Here is a 19,656-nt window from a genome sequence, read left to right as displayed (position 1 = left end):
ATTTAATGAGATTAAGAAGAGCATTTTATAATCACAAGAGTTAAAATTCACAGTGAAGAAAAAAATAGGAATATCTATGCACCAAATAACATAATTTCATTATTCACAGCAAACACTAGAGGAGATATAAAGAGAATGAATAGTCAGAAATAATTGTTGTAGTCCTTGCCAGATTAAGGTCATAAATGATAACTGAGGATTAAGAAGATCTAAAAATATAATTAATATGGTTGATCTAATATATCAAACTCTGTACCCTGAAACAGAGATTACATCTTTTTAAGTATCCTTGGGACATTCACAACAATTGGCCACATTTTAGGCCACAGAGAAAATCTTAATATATTCCAATAAGTGGAACCATATCGATAATATTATCTCATCAGAATTCAATAAAACTAGAAATTAATGATAAAACAGAAAATAAAACATTCCTACCCCTTGGAAATTTTTAAATGCTTAGACAACATTTGAATCAAAAAGGAAAACAAAAACAAATAAATAATACCTAGAAAAGTGTGAAAATGAAAATGACATATCAGAACCCATAGGATTTAGCTAAAATAGTACTAAGAGGAAACTCATGTTTTTTTTTTTATAATTTTATTTATTTATTTTTTTCCCCCAAAGCCCCAGTAGATAGTTGTATGTCATAGTTGCACATCCTTCCAGTTGCTGTATGTGGGACGCGGCCTCAGCATGGCTGGAGAAGCGGTGTGTCGGTGCGCGCTCAGGATCCGAATCTGGGCCGCCAGCAGTGGAGCGCGTGCACTTAACCACTAAGCCATGGGGCCGGCCCCAAAACTCATGGTGTTAAAGGATTATATTAATTAAAAATTTAGAATAAACTAAATAAATTAAGCACCCATGCAAGAAGTTAGAAATAGAACAAAATAAACCTTTGACAAGCAGAAAGATGTAATTAATAAAGATAAAAGCCTAAATTGATGGTATATAAAACAGAAAAATATAGAGTTAAAAAAATAAATCCAAGAGATGATTCTTTGAAAATAAATAGGTGAGCTGTTAATTAAACAAGAAAAAGGGGAGAAAGCACAAATGTACAAAATGTGGAATAAGAAGAATTAATTCCAAATACAGAGGAAAGTAAAATTATCTTAAGAGATGACCTTGCTCAGTTTTATCAAATAAGTTGGAAAATCTGGAAGAGACAGATACTCTTCAGGACAACATAATCTCTCAAAATGGACTTTAGATGAGTTATAAAATTTAAACAGACCAACTATCACAGGAAAAATTGGGAAGAAAAGCCAAGAGCCTTTCCAAAAGAGCACCAGGTCCAGATGTTTCCGCAGGAGAATTTTATCAGACCTTTAGGGCCAGTGAATTCTGATGTGCTGTTCCAGAGCATAGAAAAAGAAGGAAAGCTTCAAATTTCTCCCATGGAGCTAGCACAGTAGTGACACCCAAGTACAGCCCAAAGAAAACTGTAGCCCATTCTCACTTATGATTCTCAGTGCAAAAATCCTAAATAAAATAGTACAGCATCAGGACAGAAATTCTCAGTCCTAGAGTAAGGTCATTCCCCGGGCTTTGGGGATCAGCTCTAGGTGAGAAGGAGAACGTTCTGGCAGTAAGACAACGTGCTCAGGGTTGGAGTGCTGGGTGCAGTTTTGGAGGAATCAGTCCTGGCTTCGGAGGGTTTATTTCTGGGGTTGGCTTGGAGACTTGGGTTTGTGGAGTCAGCTCCATTTTAGAGGTGAGGATTTCCAAAGCAGGGGCATCATTCCGGGAGGGATACCCAGATTGCCAGTTCAAACGTGCTCAGGCTTAGGTTCAGGGTCATATGTAGACCAGATTCTCAAATTTAGGCTTAGCTGAGGAATCCGAAGGCTTCTTAAAGGGCACTGCTGCTACTAGCATCCTGTGGTTGACCACACAGCATATCAGCCCTGGCTGAAGGGAAGGGGGGTGGGAAAAATTGAGACATATTGAAGAATTTGATAGAGGTAACACAACTAGGAAGAGAAAGTCAGGGTGTGAACGCAGGGTGCGTACAACTCTAGGGAGCATGCCCTTCACAGGGCAGCCTGGGGGTAAGAAGACGTGCAGTGACTGGTAAGTTGAAAGACTGAATTCTCAGTGGAAGGAACTTTGTTTTAGACACAGCAGGCGGTGGCTCAACCCAGCAGGAGATCCAGATCCCATTGGAGAGAGACAAGGTAGACCCGTGGCTGTCGCTCCACCCAGTCTGCAGCAGGAGGTGAGTAGACAGATTATAGGACATGGCACTCATCCCCGGGGTCCAGAGACCTGGTGAACAGATGAAATAGACATGAACAAGGTTATTTGCCCACAGGCTGGGTGAATTTTGGAAGAGAACACAAGCTGGACCCATGATGGTCTACGCACTTATCAATGCAGCCCACCAGCCGGCCAGCCATTCTCTCCGTGCTTTCATTCTTCTTCTTTTTTTATTTGCAGGTCTGTTATTTATTCGAATGCAACTGCAGGACCATGCAGGTGCCAGCTGAATAAGTAAGCATTGCCTGGTGTCTTAGTCCGTCCACACATGTCAGAAGGGGCAAGGGAGCTCTCTGGGGGGGGGGGTGGGTCTCTTTTATAAGGGCACTAATCCCATTTATTAGAACTCCACTCTCATGACCTAATTACCTCCTAAAGGCCCCCACCTTCTAATACCATCACTTTGGGGATTACGATTCAACATATGAATTTTGGGTGGACACAAACATTCCATCTATAGCACCTGGTATTTTGCAGAGTATGTTAGATGGAGCAAACCCTGTAGAAATCAATTGATAAAGACTTAGTGCTTGAAGTGAAAACTGAACCTGACCATTAGCAGAGAATGGGAGTGATCTGCAGCTCAGGACTTGGAAGTAAGAAAGCCAATCTTCCCACTCCACATCCTACAAGACAGGCACCAAGCAAAGATCTCCATAACCCAAGAGAGGCAGATTTGTACAAGGAAACGGGCTATTCTCTTAGCTGCTCTGGTTAAGCAACGCTGGCAATTTTTTGAGCGCTAAATGCAGAACCCTGATTGTGTAGGCCTTACTCTTTCCTTATATTACTGGCATGTTACTTACATTACTTCACTTTAATCCTCATGTAGCATGGTGTAGAATTACACCATAAAAATGGAAATTCCCTATGAAAATTGTTTGAGCAAAAAGCCGTGAGAGTGTCTTAGTCAGCTGGGGCTGCTGTAACAAAATATCACAGACTAGGGGCCTTAAACAACAGACACTGATTTTCTCACAGTTCTGGAGGCGGGAAGTCTAAGAGGCAGGCGGATTTGGTTCTTGGTGAGGGCCAGCTTCCTGGCTTGTAGGCAGCCACCATCTTGCTGTGTGCTCACAGGGTGCAGAGAGCTCCGGTCTCTTTCTCTTCATATGAGGACACTAATCCCATCTTGGGGGCCCTGTACTCATGACTTCGTCTAAACCTAATTACCTCCCACAGACCCCCACCTCCTAATATCATCATATTGAGAAGTAGGGCTTCAACACATGAATTTGAGGGAGACACACACTTTTGTAGTCCGTAACAGAGCGAGAAAAGAGCCACACTTCTCGGGGGCTCCGGACGCTTCTGGATGCTTCCTTTTGAGGGGAGTGAGGGAGAAGTAGGATGCGTGGGCTGCTCTCTCTGTCCTGAAGTCTGGTGTGGCCAAGGTGTGGGGGCTGAAGTCCCAGTGGAGACTTCCAGTAGGGAGACAGGGCCAGGAGCGGCATGGAAGTGAGTGAAAAGAAAAGATGTTAGCCTTTTCTCTCAGCAGGAAACACTGAGGAGGGGGAGAGACGCCCATACTGGAGTCTGAGGAAACTTTCCACGTGAAACACTGTGTGAAGCGCTGCATTATGCCCTGAAAAGGAAGATACGCTAATATTTACCTTTTTTGGGTCAAAGTTTCTCTGGTAGGGTCCATTGGCCCTTTGTTGCCTCACACATGCACCGGGTGGGGGAGGGGAGGGAGTGTAACAGTCAACAATTCTGTGCAGATGTAGTATTATCTCCATTGCACAGATGGCGCTGCATGAGGTGAAATGACTTTCTCTTGGGGCATAGTTAAGCAAGTGACACAGCAAGGACGTGAACACACACCTGATTCCAAAGTGAATGCTTGGTTTCAGCTAATGCCAAGAGAGAAAGGAGGCTTGGGCCAGGCTTAGAGGCAGACTTAAAATGTGGTTAATGGAAAGGAGAGGGGAAGTCATTCTTGAAGTAGGATATGTTCATGGAACATTTAAGAAATAAAATGAGTTTCCCGAGTGCCTCTGATAGTTTCTGGCTCTCTACCAAGCTCTGAAGGAGAAATGGCCCAGAGAGCAAAGACAGAAGGTGTCTAGACCGGGTCTCCCCCCCACCCCTGACCCCACTCCTCCTGGATCTAAGCACAGGTGGGTGTTCAAAAGCCCTGATTATGAGGCCCAGAGCCTTTGGGACTCTCCATGTGGAATCTGCTGTCTACCAAGCCTCCCTAATTCTCTGGATGCCTCTGGTTTGCAGGCTGTTCCCTACCACTCCTCCCCTCCCTTTCTGGCTGGAATTTTGTGCATTTCCAAATCATTCAGTCACACGTTTACAGACCACTTCTTGGCTTACACACCGTAGAGGCAATCACCTCCATGGTTTGGGAATTTTCTAGTTGAATTCTCAGATGGAAAAAACCCTCATCTCCGAGCATACTAGAAACATCATTCTTGCTTCCACTTTGTGTCAAAGGTAACTAATATTACCTTTATTTTACAAACTGAGAATCTGAGGCTTGATGAGATGGAGGAATATAACCTAGGCCATGCAACTAGCAGGCAGGATAAACAAATTGTGGACATTCAGAAGAGGGACAAGACAAGAGGGGGTGGGGGGTTGGGGGGGGTCAGTCTAGGCTGGAGAGCAAATATCCCTAGTGACACCTAGTGAAACAAGCTGTATGATCTTTCTCCAGCCGTGCTCAGCAGCCTGGAGGGGGGGAGGGCGGGAAGGAGATGGAGAATTAATCCAAAACTAGGAATCAGCAGGAGAGTGGCTGGAATGAAAGGCCAGAGCATAAGGACGGACAGAGACTGGAGAAGGGGGAAAAATAGAGGAATGGGCGCACTGGAAGGAAGACAAGTTGTTTAAGATGGCAGTTTGATCAAAATTATAATTTGATCAAAAATGATTATTCCCAGGGACTCTGTGTGTAGTGATACTTTTTTTTGTGTGTGGTGAGGAAGATTAGCCATGAGATAACATCTGTTGCCAATCTTCCTCTTTTTGCTTGAGGAAGATTGTTCATGAGCTGAGATCTGTGCCAGTCTTCCTCCATTTTGTATGTGGGATGCTGCCATAGCATGGCTTGACGAGCAGTGTCTAGGTCAGAGCCTGGAATCCAGGCCGCAAATCCCAGGCCGCCAAAGCGGAGTGCGCAAACTTAACCGCTACACCACCAGGTCAGCCCCTAGTGATCCTTTTGATACACCACCAAGGATGACTTTTATTTACTTTATAAATCTCTAAGCAGTTTTGTCCATTTTTCAGAAATTAAAAAAAATTTTTTTCCCTACATTTTTTTTCCTTTCTAGGTCATTCTCTACAGCTATCCCTTCTCTGTAATGTTTATAATAGCAAACATTTAGAAACAAACTAAATATTCAATAATAAAGACAGTGAAATTCAATTACGTTGGGTGACAATTTATATGGAAAGGTTCCATTTTTGTTTTAAAAATATGTAAATATATACAGAAAAAGCATCTAAGAGATTTTTGCCAATATGGTTTCCTCCAGGTAGGTGGGATTATTGCAGTTCTTTATTTATATTTTTTGCTTTTTTTGTATTTTTTTCCCAGTTGAAAGTTTTTAAAGTATGTAGAGTTTTCCGAATTTTTTTAAAAGTTTTAATTCCTTTTCTACCCATTGATGTCTATTCTGGTTGTTGACAAGATTTTCTATAAATTTTTAATTGCTTTGATTGGTTGAAAACTCATCCTTTCAACATGAAATTTACATTTTTAAAAACATAATTTTTGTGCATGCTTTATGACTTTAATGTGGATATCTTTTAGATGCTGAGTTTACATATGCACACACCTAAAGTAGTTAATAATATTGTAAAATGTCTTTCTCACTTTCCAGCGGTGAATTCCCGCTCTTCAAGCAGCGGGACCAGGAGCTGGATCTTGAGCGATGACTGGGTGGGGGTCTGTGATCAGTCCACCGAGCTGTTTGGTGCCATCCCCAACGTGTGTGGGCAGAAGCAAGCCTTGCCCCAAAACTTTGATCATGAGTACAGCTTTGAGTGACAACCTTAATGTGGTCCTCAATGTGTGATCAGGGCGTCAAAGCCGGATGAGTGGCTGACGTGGCAGGATCGGGAAATGAGTTTATCTGTGATCAGAGGGTTTCGAGGGATTAGTAAACCTTTCAAGTCACACTGTCTTCCTCCATGGAGCAAAAGCATTGCAGAGTAAGGGCAGTTCAGCACAGAGGTAAAACATTCAGAGGAGGGTGGAGGAGAACTAGTGCTGACGGTGTGCTGGGAATTTTGACATAAATCATCTCACTTATCCCTAAAGACCCAATGAGACAGGTGTTATTATGAACAGGAAACGGAAGTTCAGAGAGGTCAAGGAGTTTGCTAAAGTGACACAATTAGTAAATGGCTGAGCTCTGGTGAGAACTCAGGTCTGTCTGCTTTGTCTGAGTGTAGTGTGCTTTTTAATATATTGACCTGCCTCCTGATGAGAAGGCAGTTTTACTAATGAGCAGGAGAGGGATGCTACCACCAGATGTATCCCTGGTGCTCTGCTTTCATCTCCATACTCCCACTGGAACGCTCCATCCCTCCTCTCGGGCAAATAATGCCATTTATCAAGTGCTTTCTGTGTACCAGACTCTGGGCTGAGTGATTTACATATATTATCTAATTTATTCCTCACAAGAGCCCTATCAGGTAGCTATCATCGTCCCCATTTACAGGTGAAATGGCAGCTCAGAGAAATTATTTGCCAAAGATCCTAAATACCTGAACCCAGAGCTTCCTTATTCTCAAATTTCTCTTAAACTCTATTCCTTGTTCCTCTAATCAAACAAGAGCAGAGACCGAGTTCACTGTGACATGCCATCTCTACACAGTGAAAAATATTTGTAAGTCAGAAATAACGTTTTATTTCTAACAACATTGCAGTAGGGCTTAAAATTCTTGGATGCTTTCTTAGATTTTATTGAGTTCCATCTTGGAATTTCTGAGCCCAATTTCTTAGAAACTTGCCCAAGATCAGTATGTGTTATAGTTCCAAAAGTTAAGAACTTTATTTGATTTTGAATATCAAAGCCAAGGCTGAACGAGCCGTCCAGTTTTATTTTTTTATTTTTTATTTTTTTGTTTATTGCGGTAACATTGGTTTATAACGTATAAATTTCAGGTGTACCTCATTATACTTCTATTTCTGCATGGATTACATCATGTTCTCATGTTCACCACCCAAATACTAATTACAATCCATCACCACACACGTGTCCAATTATCCCTTTCGCCCTCCTCCCCCCAACACTTCCCCTCTGGTAACCACCAATCCAATCTCTGTCTCTACGTGTTTGTTTGTTGTTGTTATTATCTACTACTTAATAAGTTAGATCATACGGTATTTGACCTTCTCCCTCTGACTTATTTCACTTTGCATAATACCCTCAATGTCCATCCATGTTGTCACAAATGGCTGGATTTCATCGTTTCTTATGGGTTTCTTATGGCTGAGTAGTATTCCATTGTGTATATATACCACATCTTCTTTATCCATTCGTCCCTTGATGGGCGCTTAGGTTGCTTCCAAGTCTTGGCTATTGTGAATAACGCTGCAATGAACACAGGGGTGCATGTATCTTTACGCATTGGTGTTTTCAAGTTCTTTGAGTAAATACCCAGCAGTGGAATAGCTGGATCGTATGGTAGTTCTATCCTTAACCTCCTGAGGAATCTCCATACGGTTTTGCATAGTGAGCCCTCCAGTTTTAAAAGGGAAAGGTAGTGTTGGCACTGATCTGTATCTTCTTAGATTGTAAGTGAGCATAAATGAGGCCATCTTGTTACACTCAATAGCCCCAGCCCCTCCTCTGTATGACTACTCACTGCTCTGCACGCACTCTTAAAAAATTCACATGCTCTCCTGATTTATGGCCTCCACTTACGTATGTACTCCTCAATAGCTTGATAAATTAAAAACTTTGTTCTATGAGTTTCTCTCCAGGAACAGGCTGACCACAGGTGGGAAACACACCTACAGGGTGTCCATCACAGCTGGCAGAAGAATAGAACAATATGATGCCTGGAGCCTATCACGCCTGGAGACCAACATCCCTGGACCTCATCCTTACTGCCCATTTTCCCTATATAACTGCCTCAAGATTCTGTAATCTTTGAAGATGGATCTTTGAGACATTAGTCACCTGTCTTCCGATTTGCTGGCCAATCTAATTAAACTTTGTTTCTTGATCTCTAACTTGTTGTGATTAACTGGCTCAGATCGCTGCTAGCAGAGCAAGCCCATTGCTCGGTGCACACAGATAGGATCAGAAGAAGAAGTGCAAACTCTATCTTTAGCCAGAATGCCTCTCTGACTCCGGACTCTGGGGAAGAGCTGCCATAAGCAGGGCAAGAAAAACAGCACAGAATAATTCTCCCTATAGCCAAATATCTCAGATACCAGAACACAGCTCTCTAGAGTAAGAGGCTTACACCGATCAGAACACCAACATTCTCTTGTTTGAACCAGTAGAAATGACACGGAGGAGAAGCAGAGAAGATGGGGTAGATGAGGAATCTCACTCTTGAAGGAAGCTGTCTGTAACTGAGGCAGGGTAGAGAACAGAAGCTGCATTGTAAGTATCTTTGCAGTTGCTGATGGAGAGAAATAAAGGCTGAAAGAAAAGGATAGGCTCCAACACATACTTCCCGTGCCTAAGAATTTCTGCTTCTCTTCACCACGACCCCAGGATGTTCCCTACCCAAGCCTCCTGCAAATGGCTCATTTAGGAAGGACGTGGCTCATTGAAATTTCCACAAAAAATGGAAAATGTGCTCAACACAGATCAACACAAAGTTATACCAAGAAAAAAAGAAAGAAATTAAAATTACCCAAGAGAAATATTGTGATGGAACAGATGAGACCTGGGACCAAATATATTGCCATGAATTTTTTTTTAATAATTTTTATTTATTTATTTATTTCCCCCAAAGCCCCAGCAGATAGTTGCATGTCATAGCTGCACATCCTTCTAGTTGCTGTATGTGGGACGCGGCCTCAGCATGGCCGGAGAAGTGGTGTGTCGGTACACGCCCGGGATCCGAACCCCGGGCCGCCAGGAGCGGAGCGCGCACACTTAACCGCTAAGCCATGGGGCCAGCACATGCCATGAATTTTTAAAATGTAATAAAACAATGGCCGCTGTAAATAAGAGATCACAGCAGAGATTTAAGGGAAGATATGGTGGAAAAAAGGAAGTCAAACCTGGGCTGCTTGTGCTCAAAATTAGTGCAAAGGTCTCAGTGGAAGTGGCACATCTGATAATAGACCCAGCTGAAAACACGGTACGAGGCTTGGGTGGCAAGACTGAGGAAAGAGAGCAAGCCTAAATGCATACGAACAGAGTTATAATTTTAGAGAACTTTCTAGATGAATTGGGATGGTACGCCAGTGGAAGGAAATGTACTAGCTGGTGTGAGGTGTTAGGTGTTCGAGAAGTTGGAGGAAATAGGAACTGTAAGGACAATGGGATTGGATGGTGTCTTAGTCCATTCGAGATACTATAAAAAAATACCATAGACTGGGAGGCTTTTAAACAACAGAAATACATTTCTGACAGTTCTGGAGGCTGGAAGTCCAAGATCAAGGTGCCTGCAGACTCAGTGTCTGGTAAGGGCCCACTTTCTGGTTCACAGAAGTCGTCTTTTCTCTGTGTCCTCACTTGGTGGAAAGGGAGAGGAAGTTCTCTGGGGTCTCTTTATAACAGCACTAATCCCATTATGAGGGCTCCACCCTCATGACCTAATCACCTCCTAGTAGAATCACCATGGGAGTTAAGATTTCAACACATAAATTTGAGCAGGGGGCGGGGAGAACACAAATATTCAGACCATAGCAACAGCAGATGTCTACTGCTAAATTCTATCAATGTTTTACAAAAGGAAACTAAAAAGCTGTGGGCATTTAACAAGCAACTGAAAGCCAAGTTTGCAAGCCAGAGAAATTCCCTAGTAGCTTGTAAAGGGGCTTTCATCTCCTGAGTAAGCGGGAGGGCTGCTTACTATGCCAAGCCAGCATTCCCCCTTGTATTAAGACAATGCAAAGACCTCTTCTCCACAAGACAACATCCTCTCCCTACTTTTCCCCAGCCATCAGTCTCTAGCTAGGGTTGAGAAGAAGCATAACCCAGCCAGAGATTTTGTCCCTAGGGATGCCATATTCCAACAACTGTCTCCATCATTGTGCAGGTCAGGCCTGTGTGGCTGCCACTCCAACCACCTTGCTGCTCATTATGATAATTGCACTCCTCTCATCCCACACTCCTCCACCCCCTGTCTTCTGGTGTTTAAGAGCTGGCACCTGGCCTCCATTACAGAGGTATCATCTCCATTGCTATCAGTGGACAACCAACAAGGGTACTACTCAGCTTTTACCATCAGAAAAAAAAAAAAAAAAAAAATGAAGCATGGTTGACCAGGAGGCTGAGGGAAGTCATCCGAATAAAAAGTTGTGATCCCTTGCCCCATTTCCAGATCTGAGCCAGCTATCAGACCCAGAATCCATTGACAGAAGAGGAGGCTGGTTCCCCAGGAGGAAGGACTCTGCAACACCACTGCAAGTACACATAATGATAATTCCCCCAGTCCTTCACCCAAGGGACTTGTGGTCCTTTACTTGAGCAACTGTGCTGGGGAAAGAGAAATAATAAAACATTTTAAGGATTATTCTTGACATTGATACCTGGAGACCTGAAGGGTCATCACGGCCCCTTGTTCAAGTTTGAGTATAAGAGGACAGATAATAAATGGAGTCCTGGCAAGGTCCAGCTTACATGGAACCACCCAGTGGTCCATTTTCCCAGTTTCTGAATGTGTAATTGAGATTGACATACTTGAGAATTGGCACACTCCCCGCCTTGTGGCAGGGAGTGTGCTACACTCCTCTCCTTGGCCTGTGAGTGAGAACTATTATAGAGGGAAAGGCCAAATGGAAGTTTCTGAAGCTCCTTCCACCCAAGTCAAGATAGAAAATCAAAAGCAGTACCACACCCCAGGGAATGGGAAGGATGGCAAAGATTGGTGCCACGCTTAAGGATCTAAAGCAAGAGTTGGTAAATATTTTAGGCTTGGCAGGCCATACAGTCTCTAGTGTAACCATTTGGCTTTGCCATAGTAGCAAAAAAGCAGCTACAGACAATATGTAAATGAAATAATATTTCTGAGTTTGAATAAAACATAAAGACAATGAACTTTGTTTCATATAATTTCCTTGTATCACAAAATATTATTCTTATTTTTTCCTAACCATTTAAAAATGTAAAAACCATTCTTAGCTTGCAGGCTGTACAAAAACAGGTGGTGGGTCGGATTTGGCCCAGGGGCCGTAGTTTGTGGGTCTCTGACCTAAATGATGCAGGGTGGTGCTCCCCATCATATTTCCGTTTAATTCACCAGTCTGACCTTGGAAAACGTCAGAAAGATCCTGAAAAATAGCAATAGACTACCATCAAGTCAACAAGTAGAAGCCCCAGTTGCAGCTACCATAGCAAATATGGTATTTTTGCCAGCGCAGATTAACACAGCCTCGGGTTCATAATACGCAGCATTATGGTTTGGCCAATGTGTTCTTTTTAATTTCAATCGGAACCAATTGCAAGAGACAACAATCTACATTTACAGTTTTGCCGCAGTGCCATGTTAACTCTCCCACCCTCTGTCATAAGGTTTGAAGAGATCTGGATGGTCCAGACACTCTGCAGAACATCACATTGATATTTTGCTAGTCAGGCCAGATGAGCAAGAAATGGGTAGCCTGCTGAAGCTTCTGTAAGGTGTATGAGCCACATAGAGTGGGAGATAAACCCTGAAAATATTTTGGAGCATTCTATGGGTTTGGACAAGTGTAGAATGACTTATGTCCATCAGTATAGTATCATACAGAGTAGTTTCACTGCCCTAAAAATCCTCTGTGTTCTGCCTATTCATCTCCCCACCCCTCAACCCCTGGCAACCACTGATCTTTTCATTGTTCTCCATAGTTTTGCCTTTTCCAGAATGTCATATAGATGGAATCACACAGTATATAACCAGGTTCGCTTCTTTCTCTTAGTAATATGCATTTAAGGTTCTTCCATGTCTTTTCATGGCTTGATAGCTCGTTTCTTTTTAGTGCTGAATAATATTCCATTGTCTGGATGTACCACCGTGCATTTATCCTTTCACTTACTGGAGGACATCTTGGTTGCTCCTAAGTTTTGGCAATTATGAATAAAACTGCTATAGATATCTGTGTGCAGGTTTTTGTGTGGACACAGCTTTTCAAATTCTTTGGATAAATACCAATGAGTGCAATTGTTGGATTGTATGGTAAGAGTTTGTTTAGTTTTGTAACTGTAAGTTTCAGCAGATTGTGTCTTTGAAGGAAGTGGGCCATTTTACCTAGGCTATACAATTTGTGGGCATAGAGTTGTTCATAATATTCTTTTATTAACCTTTTAATGTCCATCGGATCTGTAGTGATGTCCCCCCTTTCATTTCTAATATTAATATTTTTTGTCTTCTCTCTTTTTTTTCTTAGTTAGTCTGGCTAGATTTGCTTTTGCTGATCTTTTCAAGAACCAGGTTTTGGTTTCATTAATTTTGTCTATTGATTTCCTGTTTTCAATTTCATTGATTTCTACTCTATTTCTTTTCTTCTGCTTACTTTAGGCTTAAGTTGTTTTTCTTTCTCTAGGTTCCTAAGGTGGAAACTTAAATGGTTGATTTTAGACCTTTCTTCTTTTCTGATATATTCATTCAATGTTATAAATTTCTCTCTAAGCACTGCTTCCTCTGTATCGCACACATTTTGATGTTATGTTTTCATTTTCATTTAGTTCAAAATATTTTTAAATTTCTCTACAGATTTCTTTTTTGACCCATGTGCTATTTAGAAGTGTATTGTTTGATCTCCACTATTTGGGGCATTTCTAGTTATTTTTCTGTTATTGATTTCTAGTTTGATTTCATTGTAGTCTGAGACCAGATATGGTATGATTTCTATTCTTTCAAATTTGTTAAGGTGTGTTTTATGGCCCTGAATGTGGTCTATTTTGGTGAAAGTTTCACGTGAGCTTGAGAAAAATGTGTATTCTGCTTTTGTGAAATGAAGTGATCTACAAATCCATTATATCCAGTTGATTGTAGGTGTTGAGTTCAGCTATGTCCTTACTGATTTCCTGCCTGCCGAATCTGTCCATTTCTGAGAGAGGGGTGTTAAAGTATCCAACTATGATAGTGGATTCATCTATTTCTCTTTGCAAGTCCATCAGGTTTTGCCTCGTGTAGTTCGATGCTGTTGTTAGGTGCATATACATTAAGAATTGCTATGTCTTCTTGGAGAATTGACCACTTTATCATTATGTAATGCCCTTCTTTATCCCTGATAACTTTCCTTGCTTTGAAGTCTGCTCTGTCTGAAATTAGTATAGCTGTACTTGCTTTCTTTGGATTAGTGTTAGCGTGGTATATTTTTCTCCATCCACTTACTTTTAATCTCTATGTGTCTTTATATTTAAAGTGGGTTTCTTATAGACAAGATAAAGTTGGGAGACTTTTGATCTAATTTTAAAAACTTCAAAGGTAGAGGTGTTAGAAATATTTAGGGACTAGTAGAAGAGAGCTGAGGATCTCACCTCTGAGCTCTCCTAGTGGGCAGGCAGTGGGTCTTTACATTATTTCTGGTGCTATTAAAATGGCCTATACTGCTATTGCCATTTTAAGACCCTGTGCACACATTCCAACTTTCCAGGATTTCGTCATCATCAATAGTAACTTATTTGCACTGTGTATGTGATTCAGCTCTGGGCTGAATCCAGAAAGGGAACTTGCAAGTGGGTATGAGGGGCACAAAGGGGACTCGGGGGTGGAGGAAACCCAAGTGCGTCATACAGGTCATTGAAGTAAATATGTCACGACACACATGAAATACACCAAAATATACCCCAGAGAGATTTCCAGAAATGGGTACCAGCTGCAATTTCATGGACTTTTCTCTCAAAAGAATAGGGGCCAACCCCGTGGCATAGCGGTTAAGTTCGTGCGCTCCGCTTCAGCAGCCAGGGGTTTGCAGGTTTGGATCCTGAGCGAGGACCCATGTACCACTTATCGAGCCATGCTGTGGCAGCATCCCACATATAAAGTAGAGGAATATGGGCATGGATGTTAGCTCAGTGCCAGTCTTCCTCAGCAAAAAGAGGAGGATTGGCAACAGATGTTAGCTCAGGGCTAATCTCCCTCACCAAAAAAAAAAAAAAAAAAAGAATAGCCATACACAGGTCAGTAGGAATGAAGTTCTAAGGATAACTGTATGCTAATTTATGAGACTGGTGAATGATGGGATCTTTGTAACTAACTACTTGCCACATTCTACACCATAGGTAAAGACCCACCAGTGTGTTAGGACACCATCATTTCAAATCATGGACTAGATGACCTTAAGACCCCTTCTACCTCTGATGCTCTACTTCCGATTCCCTTTTAATGAACAGCAAACGAGAGGAGGTCTAGAAGAGGGACATTTGGAACCCAGGAGGATAAGGCAAGGCCAATCAGTGGCCACGTCGTCTTGAGCTGCCTCCTATAACATCGTCTGTGTCCATCTTCATCCACAATGGAAGCATGCACGTTGGGTAAATAGAGCACTCTCTCCTTGGACAACAAAGCCTGCTCTTTGGGCTTCCTTTCAGAAACTCTCTGAACAGAGATAATCTTCCTTCTGTTAGCACATTCTTCCAACAGACGACTGAAAATTTATCAGATTTAAGTTTTTAAAAATTACATTTGTATTCCATCTCTGCCCACTTCTTATACATTTTCTTCACTGGACACGTGTTCCCAGATTTTCCCGTACACTTGTGGCAATAATTTCCGATTTTTCTTCTATAGAGGTTTACGTTCACCTGTTAATTTTCATTTCAGAAGGTAATTTATTTCCAAGCTCTAGGGTTTTGTGTACTGGCCACATGCATACTATTTAGTACTAATCTTATATAAAAATGTCTTTTGCAATAAAGATTTCAAGAAATTATTTCTTACCATTTCTTAAATATTGAATTACAAAATCAATGATGGATAACAGATTTATTCAATGTTTTATTTATGATCCTGTTTGAATTCAGGCTGCATTTCACATTCTTTTTTTTCAGTCTAACAACTCCAAATAATGATTCCCCACAGTCCGCTCTCATGTTCCAAAACACACATTCTTAAACCAGAGGATCGTTTCCTAACAGGGAGCGTGAGAATCAAGATGAAAAGTGTGAAGTGTATGAAAGTGTGGTTAGAAAATTGATGAAGATGACCTTGGAGAAAATGAAAAACCTTTTCTTCTGTTTCCCCCGTCTCCTACCTTCTGCCACATTTCAAGGTAAGGTGGCAGCTCTGTGACTAAACAGTGCCAACCGTATCTCCCCCATCATATGAAAAGACCACAAACATTGAAGAGGATGTCTTTATCAAAATATCTGCAATTATGACCTTCAAAGAAACAGAACCAGAACTGCTAGTGAATTTCTTGTTTTCTTCACATGTATCTTTCCTTCCTTTTTTTTCATTTCCTTTATATCTAAGTCTTCTTCTTTAAGCAAAAACATCGTTTCTCTCTGTTAGAAAAAAGTTGAAAAACAGAATTTAATTTGTTTCCCTCTTCTATGATAGTTGGTTTTCCCTGCTCTAAGAAAAGATATTTTGTTTGTCTGGACCGTAACATCATCCCAGAAAGGAAGGCAGATCTAAAACGCCTTCTTAAAACCTGATTTCGGCTGTGCTCCTGTCAAAGGCCATGAAGTGACTCTCCTGCATGCCTCTATGCTTTCTTGAGTGAGACGGGGACAGAATTGAACAGTCATTACAGAGTCATATAATTTTAGGGTTGGAAGAAACTATAGGCCCCATAACCTCATTCGATGCTTAAATCTTTTCTATTACACCCACAATGTTGGGCTTTCAGGGTGCTAATTAATTTCATCTCTCTCCCCTCTGAGTTCTGAACCTGTTGAAAAATACAAGAAGGAATGTGATATTGTGATTTATAATAAGAAATATACATTTGGTCTTTGTCCCCATTTCTGGCACAGAGCTCCCAAAACCTTTGGAATTTCCTAAGTGATGAGAGTGATATGGGTGTCATATGTTATGTTAATGAGGTGACTTTTGGAAAGCCCCTAAGGATGAAGACTGGTACCCAGGGGAGCAAACTGTGTGATTCGAGAGTTGGTACTTTCAGTTCCATTCCTCTGACCTCTGGAAAGGAGAGAGGGGCTGGAGGTTGAATCAATCACCAATGGCCAATGATTTAATCAATCATGCCTAGGTAACGAAGCCTCCATAAAACCCAAAAGGGTGGGGTTCAAAGAGCTTCCAGGTTGGTGAGCAGGAGGAGATTTGGGGAGAGTGGCATCCTCAGAGAGCATGGAAGCTCCCCACCCTTCCCCCATACCTTGACCTATGCGTCTTTTCTATCTTGCTGTTCCTGAGTTATATCCTTTTATGATAAACTGATGATTAACTAAGTAAAATGTTGCCCTGAGTTCTGTGAACCATTGTAGCAAGTCAAACAAACCTAAAGAGGGGGTCTTTGGAACCTCCAATTTGTAGCCGGTTGGCAGAAGCAAAGGTAGCAACCTGGGCTTGCAGCTGTGTCTGAAGTTGGTGGTGGGGAGCATTCTTGTAGGACTGAGTCCTTAACCTGTGGAATCTGACACTATCTCTGGGTAGATAGTGTCAGAATTTAGTTGAATTGTAGGACACCCAGCAGATGTCTGAGAACTGCTCATTGATGTGGAGAACCCCTCCCCCACTACGTTGGAATTGATGATCAGAACACAAATAAGGAGGAACACAGGGATCAAAATACTAGCTTTACTGATGGTAAAGCTAGGTTGGAGAGGGTTGTAGATCTGAGACTTAAGCCCAAGTCTAGGCTTTGCAACCTATGTGGTGAAAGTCGGGTGTGCAGACACACATCTGCCCAGCCCTCTGTGGGAGTGGCCTGCCTTGTACCCATCCAAGGCAGAGAGCCTGGAGACAACCCCTGACACACTACCTAGCTGAACACAGAACCACAGACCACGGAAAATGTCTACTAAACTCTTGCCACCCCGCCAATCAGGTAATCATACCTCTGTCTTGGGGAAAAGGTAGTGAGAGGGGAAGGGAAGGTAGCAATTTCTACCGACTACTTCCAGTAGCCAGAAACTCATTATCCAGAAACTGTGCATATCTGGACAGTTGTGACTTCTAGAAAATTCGTTATGTAAAACTAAAATTCATATTGCTGCAGCTTCTGCCCTACAGTAGCTGTTCTATTTTGGGAGTCTTTTTTTAGAATAAGACTAATCTCTCTTCCACATAACAACCCTTAACAAGCTTTGAGATATACCTTTAGACAGTATCAGAGCCCATCTTCTTTCAGCTGAACATTTGTAGGCGCTCAAATCAACAGCTTTTGGTCCATTCACCATCTGGGTCTACATATTAGATAATATTGTGATAGGTATGTAAAAAAATCTCATTCATTTATAAAGGTCAAAAATTATACCAAAAAGGCTTCTAAATAAAATGGAAGTAGGGAAAAATAACTAAATATGTAAAGAAAACTTAAATAATAAAAAATTATAAAACATTACATTAAATGATGAAATAATAAAATCTCTTATCAAAATTCAGGAATTGGACAGGGATGCCCATTCTCATCACTGTCACTAAATATTGTGTTGGAAAGTTCGGACTAAGCAGTAAGGCAAGAAAATGAAATAAATGGAAATGACACATTTCTTAAATCTACAGATGATATCATAATATTGTTAGAGAAACAGCCATGATTTGTTAAAGATCTGTGACACTGTTTTGAAATTTTACTTACTAGCTCTTGCTGTACTCCAGGAGGTTTTACCTCATTAAGAGATGTTGGGTACTATTTAACTATGTCTTCCTCTTAAAAATACAAAAATCTTTATTCCTTGACAAAAATAGAAACAAAAAACCAAAAGCAAGATGAGGCTCATTGTATGTTCTGTACTATTAACTATTCATTAAAAAGCTGTTTTGGTTGTAATTCTCTTTTTCTTCTTTCAGACCTTAGCTCAATTTGGATTTTAGCTGTACTACACTATTCTACAGACCTTTGCCTCATCTTACATTCACCATAGTTTGGTTTTTTCTTTTTGTATCATGTACTTTTTGTGTGTGTGTCTGAGGAAGATCAGCCCTGAGCTAACATCCGATGCTGATCCTCCTCTTTTTTTGCCAAGGAAGATTGGCCCTGAGCTAACATCTGTGCCCATCTTCCTCTACTTTATATGGGATGCCACCACAGCATGGTGTGACAAGTGGTGCATCGGTGCACGCCCGGGATCTGGGCCTGTGAACCCTGGGCTGCCGAAGTGGAGCGCGCGCACTGAACCGCTTGTGCCACCCGGCCGGCCCCTATCATGTACTTTTGAAATCCTAGTTTTTCAGAATTCCCTGTTTAGTCATTTAATTTCCTTCCTCTTTGGCGTCATTATTTACAACTATACCATCAGAAATTAAATGTTTTAGCTTTCCAACTTTCTCATGGCGTCTTTCCTCTCCATGTCTCATGCCGTCTAATTGTGCCTGTCTTTTTATGAACTTTTTGCAACCTTCTTTCCTAAAGGTAAGTGTATGTGTCTGATTACTTCCAGGCTTTCCCTCTATGGTTATTGCAAATTTTAAGAAAATAAATTAAAAAATGGCCACCTTTCCCTCAAATTCCTGCTACTTCTACCATTATCCAATTTTTTCTTCTCTATTAGAATTATGTAGAGCAAAGATTCTGCAAGTGTAGTTCCCAAGCCAGTAGCATCAGCAGCACCTGAGAACTCGTTATAAATGCAAATTCTCTGGTCCAACAAATACCACACTTAGGCAACCAGAAACTCTGGGGATGGGGCCCATTGATCCGTGTTTTAACAAGCCCTCCAGGTGATTCTGATGCATTCTAAAGTTTGAGAACTGCTGACATAGAGGATAGTAATTACACCATTTATCTCATTAAAAAAATTTTTTTTTGAGGGGCTGGCCTGGTGGCGCAAGCAGTTAAGTGCGTGTGCTCCGCTGCGGCGGCCCGGGGTTTGCCGGTTCCGATCCCGGTTGCACACCAACACACCGCTTGTCAAGCCATGCTGTAGCAGCGTCCCATATAAAGTGGAGGAAGATGAGCATGGATGTTAGCCCAGGGCCAGTCTTCCTCAGCAAAAAAAGACGAGGATTGGCAGATGTTGGCTCAGGGCCGATCTTCCTCAAAAAAAAAAATTTCTTTTCGAATAATGAGAACTCTAACAGATATTCCTTCATCAGAATGTATCTAGCCTCTATGTTCTGCAATTTATATTAAGAATGTGGTTTTTTAAATCCTCATTCAAATATTTCCTGGCTGCTTCTATT

This window comes from Diceros bicornis, chromosome 36, assembly GCF_020826845.1.
Source record: "Diceros bicornis minor isolate mBicDic1 chromosome 36, mDicBic1.mat.cur, whole genome shotgun sequence".
In the NCBI taxonomy this organism is placed as follows: domain Eukaryota; kingdom Metazoa; phylum Chordata; class Mammalia; order Perissodactyla; family Rhinocerotidae; genus Diceros; species Diceros bicornis.
Note: the sequence above shows the minus strand (reverse complement) of the source record.